Raw genomic sequence first — 18,047 nt, forward strand, 5'->3', positions numbered from 1 at the left:
TTCTGTACTTTTATTCCCAATGCTTAGTTGTTCCCCCAACTAAATCATAGAATTAGCTTGATGCAATGAAGTTTAAATTTCTTGCAGAGAATTTATTTTATTTGAAGTCACCGAATAAAATTTGCTAGCAAAATAGAGGCTAGGCAAAAATTAATATATTAATAATTACAATTGTTGGAGTCCCTCCACTTCCCTCTGCAGACCCGCTCTCCTAACAAAATAGTCTCAACACAATAGATAGCTAACAGTCATAGAGAAGATTTAAAACAAAAATCAGATTGTTTTACTTCCTACATAGTCTATAAAGCCTTACATGACCCAACCCCATCTCCTACCACTCTCAGGCCTCCTCAATCCTCAGTAGATATCTGGCAGTTTTCCGAGCCCTGGATCCTTTCCTTAGGGTCCTTCCTTATACACGTAATCTCTCTGCCCTGAGTTACTTGCATGTCTCTCTCCCTCATTTAGGTCTCGCTCAAACAGCACTCAAAGAGAACTAGCTGACCTGGGCACCACGCCTAAGATATCAGCTCCTTGTACGCCGTTACTCTCTTGCTTTATTCTAGTATCTGTACTTTCTTAATAACTCTTTTCAATATCTGATATTGATTTGCATATTTTTGTATTTATTGACTCCTCTAATTATAATATAAGCTCAAGGATAACAAGGATTGTCTTATAAACAGCTCTATTTCTAGCACCTGGACCAGGGCCTCACACTTAGTATATGTTCAGTGAGTGTTTCTGGAAGGAAGGAAGGATAGATTAAAGATTTTAAACTGTTAATTTTCAAAAAAAAAGTTTATTCAGTGCTTTAAGCCAGTTGAGGAGCTGACTTTGTCACACACTCAGTAAACTGGGCATGCAGTCATCTGCCTTTTAATTAATCTTAAATAACAAACAACAGGTTGATTAAATGGTGGATTTGATGATTATGTAGAAATAATCTTGTCAGAATTACGTTTTAAAATATTGTAACTGCAGAGAACACATACCTCATGTTGTAAAATTACAGTCATAATTGCAGATAACAGACACAGGATTTTTTTAAGTACTTGGGCTTTTTTTCAATGTTCCTATTTTAATAAAGTTGTCTTTGGGATATTAATTCCATAAATACTTGTTGAGAATTGTCCATTACAAGGCATTGGAGACAGAGCAGAGACCCGAGCTGGGTCAAAAATGATATTTTATTCGCCCAGCCGTTGTGGTTCATGTTGGCAAGTACCCCAAATTGGCCCTTTTTTGAAAGGCAGAATCTTTTGAAAGGATTTTTTTCAACAGCAGAGGTAGTCCCCTTTCTCTAGCTTCAGAGGTGAGAGTGTTTGAGGACAGAGATGCAGATGGCTGTTTCCACCCCCATCTCATGAAGAAGTCCATCTATGGTTAAGATAATAAAGATGACTTACAGGAAGAAATAGAAACCAGTGATAGACAGAATCTTACAGGCATTTGTTGCCTGGTTTGAACTGGTCTGACTCTGGAGCTGTCTTGTCTGAGGTTTGGTGGTTTAGCTTTTCTTTCAGTTCTCTGTGCTACCACAATATATGTCCAATCCATTACTTATTATTGATTAAGTTGTTACAAATTGATTTCTGTCTTTGTAACTAAGAGTTCTGACCAACATTATTCATAACAGAAGACTTATTTTTTGAAAATTCGTTCGCTTGAACCCTTTGACATTTTATGATGCTGTTAAAGAAAATGGAGATAAATTAGTACTTGGAATTTGCCTCAGTGCATTATATGAACAAATTAAAAATAGCATATATCACAAGATACCATTTGGGCTGGGGGTTGAGAGTATTGGGGGGGAGGGGAACTTTATAATTACATATTGAATTTTTTGTTCATTTACAATAAATATTCATTATGCTTATATTTTTTAATACAATAAGAAATGTAGAATTATTTAAAAAGTAAAAAAAAAAGCAATGAAGAAACTGTTTACCAATTTAAGGCAATTCAGCCTAGACTGAGAATACTACGGCTGTGTCTATACTACTAAGCCATGTTATGTATATTTTTTAGGCTAAATTTTTGTCTTTAAACTGGGAGTATAATGGCAACATGATTTTGACAAATTTTTGATTGCTGCAGCCGCCAGCCATGATAAGGTAACTCCATAAACATAAATCATGTTTCTAAGATCATGTCACAAACTTTATTCAAGTTGTTTTATGTATTACTATACTGTAAGCATTTAACAAATAAAAGCTATATAGCCAAAAGAAAAAAATCTTTCTATAAATAGTTGAGAGAGGAAACACAGAACTAGGTTTACACATAGATTATTTTGTGTGGAGACAAATTTTGGACCAATATTCTTTAACTGCATTATTATAGGCAAAGAGTGAGGCTGTTAGCCCTGTGGCTCACGTGCTCTGTGGTTTCATAACAACTGACACAGACGCAAGAATTCCTCGGCACTCTGGGTCTAGAGTCTCACAGAAATATGATGTGACTTTCCAGCTGTTGCAATGCATTAACTTCACATAGAAAATACATGATACTTCTCCTCACATCAAGCACTGATGTCACATGTGTGTTACTTAAACTAAGTTCTGATTCAACATTGCTGGGATCCTTTTCATCAAGTAAAAATAATGTATCATAGTGGAAAAGAGCAGGACTTTTGAGTCATTCAAATCGGGGTTTGAAATCCTGATTGTATTACTTATAAGCCTTGGGATTTAAGCACATTGATTAATTGTTTTAGCATGTTTTCCTAATATGAGAAATAGGTTGCTAATGTCGAATATACAGAGTTTTTGTTAATTTTAATTGTGAAGGGTTTGACCCATAGTAGTACCTCAGTAACTTATAGGCATTGTTACCATTACTCTATTCAACATCCAGCTCAGTCACACCAAAAAAACATTGTTGAATAAAAGGCTCATAATGAGTAGAGACAGAACTGAGGCAAAGTCTCTTGTAATATTTTTCTATGAGCAATTAATTTAACCTTCACCAAATAGAATTACTATTATTATTGTTGTTATTTTAAGAATACAGTTTGCTCAGAATATTAATGTGCCCTGTGTCAGTTCTAGAAGCAATATGACAGATTTATTATGACTATAATAAAAATCAGCATAAATCCTAAGCTCTCAGAGATGATGTCTATGGTGAAATTATCTGGAACCGCACACACAAAAATATTCATCCTTTCTGGAATTGATCTAAAATGAACTGCCCAAATTTTGCCTATGAGATTTTTTTGAAATTTTATTCCAATGCATAATTTCCCCTACAGCTATAGTTAACCACTGAGAATTTACACGGTTTAAGTATTTTGAGAATATAGCTTTTAAGAATAAGGTGACTTGAAAACAGCAAGACAACAAAAGAAATTGTTTTTTGGAGAACCAGAAAATTGTAACCCAGGTCTCTCTTGTGTGTTTGCTACAATGTCATCCTGATTACATGGGTTATATGATTTTTCAACAGCTGCATTTGCACAGACAACAAAGCCACCAAGTATGATTTCCTTAAAGGTCCAGATAAAGGTGTAGTGTCAATTTTATGAGTGACAGTTGATACTAGATGACAGAACAGATAACAGGCCAATAATGGGGAAATAAAAAGTGGCAAAGAGTGGTTCTGTGCCTCCATGGGATCAGGACCAACTTCTGAATAGTCTGATCCTTTAAATTCAACTATTTCAGTAAGTGTCCTCTATTTTTTATGTCATAATGAGAAAATTAATGGCGATCCATAAACCATCCTGGGACAGCTTTTGATTCATAAGTTTTACATAGCATTCAGTTCAACAACTATTTATTTACACACTTCAACAAATATTTGTTCATTCTGCACTAGGCCTCTGCATCCCTGAACAGCTCTTCCAGAAATGAACTTGCCCTTTTGCTTCCTCTAATAAACTGAGAGAACCATTTCCACAAGAGTTTTCTGGATAATGGATATCAGCAAAAATATGCATAGAGTATTCAGAATCCCAATATTTTATGGCGATGATACATTAGTATCTTACCTAAAAAGCATATTTAAAAACTGAATCGTACCATGTGATAACTTAGGAAAATACAAGATTAATAGTCTCATCTTCTATAAAAATAATAACAACAGCAGCAAAATCTAGGCTTGTTCAGGATTTAGGTATAAATTATGAAAACAAGCTAAAAGGAAATAGAATTAAAGCAAATCTGCATTCTAGCAGTTGACCACACAAAAACTGAATGTATCAAAAGCCTTAGAAATGATCATCATTTAGTACCCTGCAATTCTGTTTCAAGGAATTTATTCTAAGTGAGTTATCAACGATAAGTGTATATAAAATTTTATATAGAGTTTTTTTTAATTTTTAGCTAATGTAAATCTATTTGCAATAAACAAAACCTAGAACTCTAGGTCTAATAATAGAATGACTAAATTTCATTTGTTATAGACAAGAAGTGGGTAATACATTTTCAAAGAACTTTTAGGAGATAAGATAATGCTAACAATGGTATAATGTTAAGTGAAAATTTGACACACTGTGCAGTCCATTGATGAAAAGCAACAAAAGAAAAAATATTAATAATTACTTAGGAGTGGTGGACTTAGGATGATTATTCTCTTCCCTTTTTATATTTTTAATTTTTTAAAGTCATATAGTAATTTCATATTTAAATTAAAATAACCATCATAAAACTGAATAATATAAACATATGCCATATATAATATAGGAATATGACTGTATGTCTAGCTTCCTTCCATGTATGGAGGAAGATGCTCTACATTTCTGTCTTTTTTGTCCAGTTCATATTAGCGTTTTTAATCTAATCCATCCAAAAAGTTTATTCATAGTAAAACAAATCCAAACAAAAACAACTAAGGTAACTTCCTATAAGTGACCATTTAATGAATAATGAGGTTTGCACATGACTGCTCTCACTGAGGAAACTCTAATATACAGCACATATTTTTCTTTCGATTCTCACATATGATTATTTTCTGAAAATAAAGAGGTTGGCAATGATAGTGTTTAAGGGATAGTTTTTGAATATTAAAAAAAAAAAAAGAACCTTAGGCAGGACAATATTCCCTTTAATGGAAATAACACAAGATTTTGCATGCTGGCTTCCTCATAAACATCCACTTGCCTTCCTGGGTAAAATAATGTTTGGTCCTCCAGTTTGAAGCAAGCTATCTTGTTGACAATACAAGACTATGGGAATATAGTATAAAATCTAAATCTTTTCTAAATTTTTATTTTATATTGGAATATAGTTGATTTACAATGTGTTAGTTTCAGGTGTACAGCAAAGTGATTCAGTTATACATATACATGTAATCTATTCTTTTAAAAATTCTTTTCCCACTTAGGTTATTACAGAATATTTAGCAGAGTTCCCTATGCTATACAGTAGGTCCTTGTTGGTTATCTATTTTAAATATAGTAGGGTATATATGTCAATCCCAAACTCCCAATTGATCCCTCCCCCCACCCTTTCCCCTTTGGTAACCGTAAGTTTGTTTTCTAAGTCTGTGAGTCTCTATCTGTTTTTTAGATAAGTTCATTTGTATCAGTTTTTTTTTTAGATTCTGCATATAAGCAATATCATAGTCTTTCTCTGTCTGACTGACTTTGTATGATAAGCAAGGTAAGATAAGATAGGTCCATCCATGCTGCTGCAAATGGCATAATTTCATTCTTTTTAATGGTTGAGTAATATTCCTTTGTGTGTATGTACCAAATCTTCTTTATCCATTGCACTGTCCATGGACATTTAGGTTGCTTCCGTGTTTTGGCTATTGTAAACAGAGCTGCAATGAACATTGTGGTGCATGTATAATTTCGAAGTATGGTTTTCTCCAGATATTGGCCCAGGAGTGGGATTGCTGGATCATATGGTAGCTCTAATTTTTAGTTTTTTAAGGAACCTTCATCCTGCTCTCCATAGTGGCTGTACCAATTTACATTTCCACCGACAGTGTAGGAGGGTTCCGTTTTAACCACATCCTCTCCAGCATTTATTGTTTGTAGACATTTTGATGATGGCCGTTCTGACCAGTGTGAGGTGACATCTCATCGTTAGTTTGACTTGCATTTCTCTAGTAATTAGCAATGTTGAGCTTCTTTTCATATGATTTTGGAACATCTGTAAGTCTTCTTTGGAGAAATGTGTATTTAGGTCTTCTGCCTATATTTTGATTGGGTTGGGGTTTTTTTGATATTGATATGTTTTGGACATTAATCCCTTATCATTGGCATCGTTTGAAAATATTTTCTCCCATTTTGTTGTCTTTTCATTTTGTAAACCCATGCACCTATGGTCAATTAACAAAGGTCAATGGACAAAGGAGGCAAGACTCTACAATGAAGAAAAGCTGTCTCTTCAATAAGTGGTGCTAGGAAAACTGGACAGCTACATGTATAAGAATGAAATTAGAACATTCTTTAACACCATACACAAAAATAAACTCAAAATGGATTAAAGAACTAAATATAAGACCTGATTCTATAAAACTCTTAGAGGAAAACATAGGAAGAACACTCGTTGACATAAATTGAAGCAGTATCTTTTTTGATCAGTCTCCTAGAGTAATGGAAGTAAAAACAAACAAATGAGACCTAATTAAAGTCAAAAACATTTGCACAGTAAAATTTAAGTCTTTTCTGTTTAAAATATCTTCCCTTACTCTGAGAGTCTATTCTGTCCAGTTGTTTACACACTAACCAGATCTTCATTCACCGTATAATGACTGATTTATATTTATTCATTTACAAACACATTGTACTGATGGCATATTTAAGCCTTATTTATTTTTTTAATTGAGGTAAACTTGGTATATGACATTATGTAAGTTTCCGGTGCTGACATTATGATTCGACATCTGTGTTTATTACAAAGTGATCATCACCAAAAGTCTACTTACCATACATCACCATACACTCGAGTCCCCTAACTCATTTTTAAAGGGAACTTCAAGACTAATGCCATCTTTTGATAGTTTAATATATGCCATAATATATGATACAACATAAGTGATAGATATTATAGACGTTTTACCAGTTAATGGTCTACATTAAAAAATAAGACAATAGGGTATTACCAGGTGTGTGTGTGTGTGTGTGTGTGTGTGTGTGTGTTTCCTACTCTCATAATAAACATGAATTTCTGCCATTAGTATCTAATTTCCTTTAATCTGCTATGAGGTAATAAAGACAATAACACCTATAAATGTAGCTTTTATTATGAAAATAAGTAATGGGTTATTTGGGGGGAACTGCAATAATATAGAAAAGTGGGAAAATAAGAATCGGGGATGGGAAAAAAAATGAAGGGTAAAAATGAGTCATCCATCAGGAGACTATTAAGATAATATGACTAGCTTCCAGAAATTCAAACATAGCATAGTAGAAAAAAGAGAGCAGGCTTGATTCCAGTTCATACTCTATCCCTTCCTAACAGTTTGGATGTGGGAAAAATAATAGCTACCCTTCAGTGAGGAGTTACCCTCTCAGGTGCCATAAATTTATTTTTCCTAATCATCAAAAATAGTTGAAAGAAATTATCAGTGCCTGGCATAGAGTAGGTACTTAATAAATATTTAAAACTAATAATAATAAATACTTGGTTAGAATAGAAAGTCTCATGTGACACAAAAATATCAATTTCACCTGCCAAGTCAAACATGACGAACGTGTTTTACACAAGTGTGTTTAAAATAGTCAGTAACATTTTAAAGTTCTCTTCAGCTCTAAAAATTGTCTTTCTTGTGGAATTTTCTGGGCTTGAGCAGTTCTAGTAACATTATTATGGCCTGTCCGCATTTCACTTTCTCCCCAGGTTGAGAGGATATGATTACACCTCTCTCTCAACCATAGATTTCCTTTGCACTTGGTCATTTTATAAATTCTCCATCTTCACAACTCTCACAACAACTACTTTTTACAATATAGTTCTTATACCACAGCTTAGAAACAGGAAAACAGGATCAAGTATAAACTGACCACTGAAACAATTTTCATTATTAAAAACCCAACATTTATTGGAAATTATCTGTGTTACCGAAGATAGCCACAAAGATGATACTCATACTAGCCACAGCATGTTGAAAGGCCTTTCTTTAGTGTTGCACATTTTCTCATATGCATGGTCCACAGAAGCAGAAAAGTCCATATTTTATCTATAAACCTATAGGTAAGATATGTATTTTCAAATTTTATCTATAGCTTTAAAGGGAGAGAAGTTTCTATTTTGATGCCTCTATTTTGATGCCACCATTTTGTTTCACATTATCAAAACTGTTGACAGGACAGCTTCCACTGTCATGCTTGTTATTCTGGTCCTGGCTTACCTGCAGTCTTCCAACTTTTCTCACTCAGTGATACCAATTTGCTGTTCTTATGGAAGTGGTGTTTTTCCAGCACAAAATACAGCCACCCTCTGATAGGCTTGATATGACCATTATTTCTCCAACCTGCTCTTGGGGGAAGCTCCACAGAGGTGGTTTTTATATGGCTCTTCAGATTTCTTATAAGCAGTATTTACATTCATATATAGTGATATTCCTCATGTTTTCCTTCCATGTGACTTTTGCTCAATGCTCTTCATTTTCTTGGTATATTTGATCATACCAAATTTTTCACAGCTTCCCTCAAGTGTCTTTTTTACTATCATAGTCATGGGCTACCAAATCCAGCCTGGAGAATAGGTCAGCCAATATGAAACAAAGGATCATTGATTCTGAAACGTAAATCTAGGACTGTAGAGAAAGCTCTGGTTATATCAATAAATCTCTTCCCAATAAATAATTTATTCCTACTTGATTGATGAGGAAATTGACACGCAGAAATGTTAAAAAATGAGTCTACACTTACTCGAAAAGCAGAAGCAGCACCATGACCCATTGCCAGACCTTAACTGATTTTAAAGGCTCTGCTGTTGGTAATCAGCAACTACCATCACCAACCACATGACATTCTTGCTTTCTTATACCTGATCCTGAGTCTGGGGCAGTTGCTACTGGATCACAGCACCTTTTCCAGCTGAATCTGAACTTAACCTCTTAATCTTTCCCAAAAGAAATCTGCACACAGGCACTAGCAGTTGGCTTTAGTTAGCACTCAAACACAAAGCTATTTTCTGTCACAAAGTTAGAATACATTTAGGTCTTTGTTTACTTATCTGCAGAATGGGAACTTTGGACTAGAAAATCTCTGAAGGTTTTGCCACACTGACATTTATATGAAGATCACCAATCTATATATTCCCAGGAAATACCTAACTTAGGAATTCCTGGGTATTTTCCATTGAAAATATATTTGGAATTCAGTATGTTTACAGTAGAAAAGTAGTATTACCCATGAACTTACATTCATTTTGCAACCTTCAAATATTTTTCCTCAGGGTGGAAATTTCTCATGCTTGATCACAGCACAAAGATGATTTAGTCCTGGAAAATACACCATATCTTTATTCATCTAGAAGTCCTATCCTGTATGTGAAGAAAAAGAAAAAAAAATGAAGAGCCCCACACAGTTGAAATATTCCATGTGTCTGGTCTTTACTGAGGCATATCCTCCTGAGAATAACCATTTGAAATATGTTTTACAAATTGAATTTTTAATGGACTATATGTAGTATGAGGTCAGGAGAAATTCTTTGGTTATTTCTTTGAAGTTTAATGTTTTAAAAATAATGCCAATACAGATTTAGGAATCTTTCAAAATTACATAACTGTGGTTTAGTCTTGCTTTTTAACCTAGAGGTATAATCTTTTTTCCCTCTTGAAAGACACCAGCAAAGCACTGCCGTGAGAAGTCTCTCCCTTTCCCACCCCCTTGCCTTTTGGCCAAAATTACGCTCACATCTGTCCAGAGTGGAGGAAGTCCCAGCCACCACGTGCCAGTCTTTGTGCTTTCAGCCTGCAGCCCAGGAAATTACTACCTGTGTGGGCAGATCCTCAGTGCTTAACTGTGAGATCCCACTAAACTGAGGACTCAGCAAGAATAAAGAGGGGGGAGCAGAGGATGGGGGCAAGGTAGAGGGGGGAGAGAGAGAGAGAAGAGGAAAGAAGGAAATCTCTGCCTCTTCCACCAAAATACTCAACATCTTTTAGGGTTTCATAGCCAGAGTTACACACAAAGCAGAGTAGAGAGCCAGAAATGTGTGTTCCCTTATAAGTGGAAACTAAACAAAACATATAGAACACCCTTAATGATGTTTAAGAATATTTTTATAATAATAAAAATAATACATTCACCAAGTGAAAACTCTGTGCCAGAGTTTACTCATTTACTCATCACCTCAACTCTATTTACTACAGATTATTATCTCTGTTTTATAGATGAAGAAACTGAGGCACAGAGAAGCTGAATAAATTGTCCAAAGGTCTGGGACTTAAGTAGTGATGCTGGGATTTGACTCATGAGTCTCCGACTCCCACAAACTGGAACACTGACCTGTGCTGTCCCATCACTAGATTTATGCATAAGACTTATGCGTCTTTCTTAGAACCTTTATAGCACCCCAGATAATATAGTGTTGTAATTACTTTTTTTTAGTTCTTAAGAGGAAGAGAATATGTGGGGGGGGGAATCTGTTCCTTTGGGGGACCATCATTTCCACACAGTCTTCAACCCGTAGCAAATGCTATTTTAGAAATTCCCTATGTCATTCTCTCCTCTGTGACGCCCCAAGACTACCCCCTCTATAACCCAATGGGGTGCCACAAAACTCAGTCAGCCTCTTTCATTCTGTCACTCTTTTACACACCTAATCAGATGATTTACTATAGTATGTGGCAGGGCAGTGATACAGAATCTGGAAATTCTCTTTCTTAAGGGCCCTGCAATGCTCAACATCCCAGAGTATATTGATGGCTGTGTTCCATGGGAATGAGAGCTACACATATACAGATAACACTTAATCACTGCATGTCATTGTTAGTGCTATCCCTAGAAAACATCCCTTCCAATTTAGTGTTCCGTTAGACATAACAAAATTCTTTGAGGAATGTAAAAGCAATATTGTGTGGTAATCCAAGTTGGCATTAATATATTTAATGTATGCTCAACTTAAAGAGGCAGGATGTATAAATAAGAGGTTTTCTCATTTTGCATATGCAGCACTTAATGTTTTAACTCTAGTTTAAATATCTGAACGGTCAGCAAGAAACAGTAGCCTCAGAGGTGTCTATAAGAGTGAATTTGTCTATCTCAATCATCTTTGAGTTTCTCTTCCTCCCTTCCCTGCACTGGAAGTGATCACGCAGAGGATGGTGGCCTATCTTCCAGGGCAAGAGTAGAGAGAATGCCTATATTAACAGAGTTTGAATGAGATAGTTCAAGAGCCCATCCTCTTATTATCATTTATGATTCTGGGATATTGTACTGTATTGCTATATTAGGAATAAAGAAAAGCATATAAATCTTAATTATGAGTTCCAAATTATTTAGAATATAATTTAAACCTAAACCAGTTTCCATATGAGGGGTGGTAAATTGAATTAGGTTTAAAAAAAATATTCTGGCTAGATTCCCTGCAGCTAATCTATATGGTTATGCCATGTGGTTGGGAACAGGAAACACCTGTCTCCCTGCTTGCTAGCACTCACTTAACGTGATCCCTGGCAAAACAGTTTTTTCAGCCCCAGTCCAATTCACCAGAGGTCATTTCAATTTGGGCTATTTCAACTTGTATTACAAACCATCAGTGTTTAACAATTTTCAAGCACTTTCTGGATATGAATCATTAAATAGTCACCAGAGGTTTTTAAACTATTGTCCTGAGGTCCTCTGAAAGAGATCATTTGCAAATTTCAAATTCATTGGGATTTCAATGCATAAAATACCTTATTTTTACATTCTTATTGTCATAGAGAGACTATATCTCACCTTGCAAAATGAAATGTGTACTTCTAGTTCTCTGTTTTTAAAAAGCATAATAAATAAAATCTATTGGAAGAGTTTCAAATGTCAGTGCAATATATTTGCCTTCGGGCATTTAGTTTCTTTTTTACTTTTTACAGTGCTTGAGAACAGAATCCTCATATTTAATATCCCACTCAAGTTCTGGCTTTGAATTTTGCAATGCAAAGTTTGACAGTTACCACCAATACAGATGCTTCAGATATGCTAACAATTTCAGCTCTGGGAATGAATATCTAGACTTTTTTTTTTTTTTTTTTTTAACATTTCCATGGTTTCACAATTGGCAGTCTGCCTAGGTTGACCAAGAAAACAATGAGTTTGGGCAATTGCTTTACCATTCCCTCTGGCTGTGAGTATACTCATTTCCAAAAGAAGGGTATTAGAATAAATAGACTAGACTTGTTTTTTCTCCAACTTGGAAGGGTTAAGAGGCAAATACTGACTGACAGATAGCAAATTGCAGAATATATGTTATAAAAAACGATCCACAATTATTGTGCTATTTAGTCAGTCATCCTGTAGAACTGTGTGGTTGCTTAGCAGACCTGTTTTCCCTGATGTAACTATTCTCTTCTCCTGTGCACCCGACAAAACTATCTGATAACCCAAGTAAATACTATGTAGGTCTGGCTCCGAGTTATTATGACACTATGTTCCTTACCCCTTAAATTATAAACTGCCCTATATCATGTTTTACAACCTGTTTGGTTAAAAAGTCAGTATGACAAACAGCAACATAACAGCATGCGTCTTCAGTGAAAACAAAAATAAATTTTACACATAGATTAAAATTTGGCAGCCTACCTGTGAATGGTTTATGGTCCATCAACTTGCCTTTGTATACAGGCGAAGCACTAACTGATTAAACCTGGATCAAGTAGTCAGGCAATAAGGCAAAAGCCAAGACCAATGGTTGATGAGGTAGGTAGAATTAGAAAAGGTGGCAGATTGCCACCACTTTGTAAAACCACCTAGCCCCATGCCGCCCCCACCCTCCAGAACCTAGAGAATTTTTTGAGCAGTCAGCTGTTCCAATAATGAGATTAGTCCATGGAAAAAGGGGAGTTGGAGGGTACCAGCCACGATGTGTCAAAAACAGTTGACAGTCATGAGTTCTCTGGGCAAAAGTCATGCCTATACATGTAGAAATAGGCAGCCATATGTCAACAGTTTTTCAGGAATCTGTCTCTCTCAATGGAGATGTCTCTCCAGACCCAGGGAATTCTCTGCCAGCTCTAAATTTATTGCGTAGTTTTAGGAAATATATTACACTTCGGGAGTCATATCATTACCACGGGAACTGTAATTCAGAGCAAAGATAGCTCAGGAGAACAAGAGCAAGGCTTTTTCCTTATGTCAAGTATTTTCCAGTTCCTACATGGAAATATCTCAGGATTGAAACAAATTTTTAAACTACACCATGCTTTATTATTCCAATCTGGAAATAAAAAAGGAAGCTGTAGGACAATAATATAATCCTTTATTATATAAAAACTAAAATGGAGGCCAAGGACCTACCTTTTCTTCCAAGCCAATGACCCACACAGATCTTAGCAAAACTCATAAAAGTCCATTTACTGAAATACTTAAGCTGTAAGTGAAGTTTCCTTGTCAGGATGGCACAGCACATTGTAGCCAATCAGCAATGACCTAAGTAAACTGCTTGTCCAAACCAATGAGAATTAAGCTCTATGAACTTCCCCTTTTATGCTCCATAAGCCTTACTGTAACCCTGAAACAAACTTCTTACCACTTTTGGTGTTGAAGCCTCCTTGTTCAAGAACAACTTGTTTCTCACCCAGTAAAATATCCATATTAAGTAAAACCCTGAATTTTCTTTTGACACCATTTACACATAAAAATCTTAATTTGAGGAAAAGAAAGGGGAAAAGTGAGAAAGAGCAAGGAAGACATCACATTTTATAGGACAATTTGGACGAGATAAAAATAAAATCTCGACTCTGATTCGTCTCCAGTCAGCCTGAACAACTTGAGCCATCTCCCTGACCAGATTTAGTGAGATTCTCCTGCTGTTTAACCTTCTCCAACCACAGGATAATTATGAAGACACAGAAATAGTTAGCTTATAATTGTTATCCCTCCCAAAAGATTTTAGGAAGGTATTTTTTAGGAACATAGTGGTTCTAAGTAAAATTTTCGAAAGAAGATTTGAGGACAAAGATTCAACTAAAATCTCATTCCCCTACCACCCGAATCCTAAACTCATCTCTCGGCTTCTACCAACTCTCACTCTGAGTTCACCGAAAATGGAACCTCCTGTGAGTAAATCTCCATGTTGATTTTTAGTTGACTAAATGAATGTTCCTAAGTTTTAGAAATCAATTTAAAATAATCTGATTTCTTTTGTGAGAAAAAATAAAGCAGAACATTTTCTCAGTGGTGATTTATTCTCTAAGCAAGTGTGGCAAGTTAAAATCCTTGTTTTATGTTATTGAGACAACTGGGGGAAATGCTTCATGTTGTAATTTGAAATCCACAACAAAGTCTACCATGGCAGGAGGTTGGGGGCCTTTGTTTAAAACAGTGGAATAGGGGCTTCCCTGGTGGCGCAGTGGTTGAGAGTCCGCCTGCCGATGCAGGGGACACGGGTTCGTGCCCCGGTCCGGAAAGATCCCACATGCCGCGGAGCGGCTGGGCCCGTGAGCCATGGCCGCTGAGCCTGTGCGTACAGAACCTGTGCTCTGCAACGGGAGAGGCCACAGCAGTGAGAGGCCCGCATACCACCAAAAAAAAAAAAAAAAAAAAAAAACAGTGGAATATTTTAATCTATTTCTTGTGATCTTTAGTAAGTTCTTAAGAAAGGAAGAGACATCAAGGAGGCATAAAGGGAATTTTGTTTTTTAAAAAAATCCTTCTCATGGACAAGTTTGTAAAATGACTAATTCCAAAAAGAGTCCTACAGAACTCTAACAGTTTACTTCTCTGCCACATGCTTAAGTTCACATGGGCAAAGGCACAAAATTGAAGATTGAATTGGGTTGTGATGGGTAGAGATGGGAAACCTTTAGGCACCTCTGCATTAACTCTGCTGTGTGCTGTTTGCCCAGAATAGTAACATTTTCACCTCCCTTCCCTGCAACATAAAATGGGATTTCATGAATGCAACGTGGAGCAGTGGGCGTATTAGATCTGTCTCACATTTGTGTAGGGGAGGTAAAAGCTGAGACTGTAGCTTCAGTTTGGGAGCAAGGTATTTTATCAGAGAAGTTACCACTAATGCTTGCTAAATAAGTGAGTGTGAGTATTGCCAGAAAACATCAAGACTGGTAAACATAGGTACATGATTCCTTATAGAATATCCTAGAAGCAGTAAGACTCAGAATCCGTGGTTCTTTTCATTTTCTATCTATTCTATAATCTATCCCAATATACATCCCAGAAAAACGGGGTGGTGCTTTTTTCCCCCATTAAATTACTTGAGGTCAGTTTCTTTTCCCATTAAGGACTTTTACTTCTCACAAAATTCAAAGGAAATTCCATTTTCTGAACTGATATACATCAGAGTTCACTTAACACAGCTTTTTTGGTGGATATTTTTGCCTTGGCCTTGTAGGCAATATTATGGTCTCTCCTGAAATATTTAGTCTATTTATATAAGTTGCTACCCTAGAGGAGATGGGAGATCAACAGCCTGTGAACTTTCCTATGCTGGAACTATTTCTGCAGAACGAAGTCAAGAGTCTATATATCAGCTTCACTAACAGCAAGAATCTAAAGACACCTGGGAACCCTGCACCCTTCTTTTGAAGATAACTTCTGCTCAGTCAACCTCAGAATTGAAATGTGGATTTCTTATTCATTTCTTGCCTGACAAAGACAACATCAATAAGGTATACCTTGCCAAGGATTATGTCAGCCTTGAAGATGAAAGAAAAGATTTGACATGATTTCAAAGAAATGTCAGAGAATTCTGGGTTTTCTTAACATAAGCTACCCTTACCTGGAGAAGTGGCTATGAGAATTCGCTCTGTTTCTGTTTGCTAACACACACTTGTATGAGTATGGATTTTCTGCAGCCTGCTGTTAAATAGAAAATGGTCAAAATTAATTGCTTGTCAACAATAGCATGTGCATTACCATGTGAAAGACCACTCACCAATTCAAATTATTATTCATACCCACAACATCAGTCCTCATACTGAAAGATATTGGAGCAGAATTAAACTGATTTGCACAAGGTGAACTTAGTTCCATTTTTAGAGGAAATGGTCATAGGATTTGTAGCAAAATTATTAATGAAAGACACTTAATTTTTGAAACATAATTTAAAATTTTTTTTCCTTATTAGTCATCCATTTTATACACATCAGTCTATACATGTCAATCCCAATCTCCCAATTCATCCCACCACCACCCCCCCCCACTGCTTTCACCCCTTGATGTCCATACGTTTTTCCTCTACTTCTGTGTCTCAATTTCTGCTCTGCAAACCGGTTAATCTATACCATTTTCTAGGTTCCACATATATGCGTTAATATACGATATTTGTTTTTCTCTTTCTGACTTACTTCACTCTGTATGACAGTCTCTAGTTCCATCCACGTCTCTACAAATGACCCAATTTCGTTCCTTTTAATGGCTGAGTAATATTCCATTGTATATATGTAACACATCTTCTTTATCCATTCGTCTGTCGATGGGCATTTAGGTTGCTTCCATGACCTGGCTATTGTAAATAGTGCTGCAATGAATATTGGAGTTCATGTGTCTTTTTGAATTATGGTTTCCTCTGGGTATGTGCCCAGTAGTGGGATTGTGGAGTCATATGGTGATTCTGTTTTTAGTTTTTTAAGGAAACTCCATACTGTTCCCCATAGTGGCTGTATCAATTTACATTCCCAGCAACAGTGCAAGAGGGTTCCCTTTTCTCCACACCCTCTCCAGCATTTGTTGTTTGTAGATTTTCTGATGATGCCCATTCTAACTGGTGTGAGGTGATACCTCACTGTAGTTTTGACTTGCATTTCTCTAATAATTAGTGATGTTGAGCAGCTTTTCATGTGCTTCTTGGCCATCTGTATGTCTTCTTTGGAGAAATGTCTATTTAGGTCTTCTGTCCATTTTTGGACTGGGTTGTTTGTTTTTTTAATATTGAGCTGCATGAGCTGTTTTTATATTTTGGAGATTAATCCTTTGTCCAATGATTAGTTTGTAAATATTTTCTCCAATTCTGAGGGTTGTCTTTTCGTCTTGTTTATGCTTTCCTTTGCTGTGCAAAAACTTTTAAGTTTCATTAGGTCCCATTTGTTTATTTTTGTTTTTATTTCCCTTTCTCTAGGAGGTGGGTCAAAAAGGACCTTGCTGTGATTTATGTCAAAGAGTGTTCTTCCTATGTTTTCCTCTAAGAGTTTTATAGTGCTCAGTCTTACATTTAGGTCTCTAATTCATTTTGAGTTTATTTTTGTGTATGGTGTAAGGGAGTGTTCTAATTTCACATGTAGCTGTCCAGTTTTCCCAGCACCACTTATCAAAGACACTGCCTTTTCTCCATTGTATATCCTTGCCTCCTTAGTCATAGATTAGTTGACCATAGGTGCGTGGGTTTATCTCTGGGCTTTCTATCCTGTTCCATTGATCTATATTTCTGTTTTTGTGCCAGTACCATATTATCTTGATTACTATAGCTTTATGATATAGTCTGAAGTCAGGGAGTCTGATTCTTCCAGCTCTGTTTTTTCCCTTAAGACTTCTTTACCTATTCGGGGTCTTTTGTGCCTCCATAGAAATTTTAAGATTTTTTGTTCTAGTTCTGTAAAAAATGTCATTGGTAATTTGATAGGGATTGCATTGAATCTGTAGATTGTTTTGAGTAGTATAGTCATTTTCACAATGTTGACTCTTCCAATCCAAGAACATGTTATATCTCTCCATCTATTGGTACCATCTTTAATTTCTTTCATCAGTGTCTTATAGTTTTCTGCATACAGGTCTTTTGTCTCCCTAGGTAGGTTTATTCCTAGGTATTTTATTCTTTTTGTTGCAATGGTAAATGGGAGTGTTTCCTTAATTTCTCTTTCAGATTGTTCATCATTAGTATATAGGAATGCAAGAGATTTCTGTGCATTAATTTTGGATCCTGCAACTTTACCAAATTTATTGATTAACTCTAGTAGTTTTCTAGTGGCATCTTTAGGATTCTCTA

Source organism: Monodon monoceros, unplaced genomic scaffold (genome assembly GCF_005190385.1).
Source record: "Monodon monoceros isolate NGI ecotype Baffin Bay Population unplaced genomic scaffold, NGI_Narwhal_1 Super_Scaffold_2, whole genome shotgun sequence".
Lineage (NCBI taxonomy): Eukaryota > Metazoa > Chordata > Mammalia > Artiodactyla > Monodontidae > Monodon > Monodon monoceros.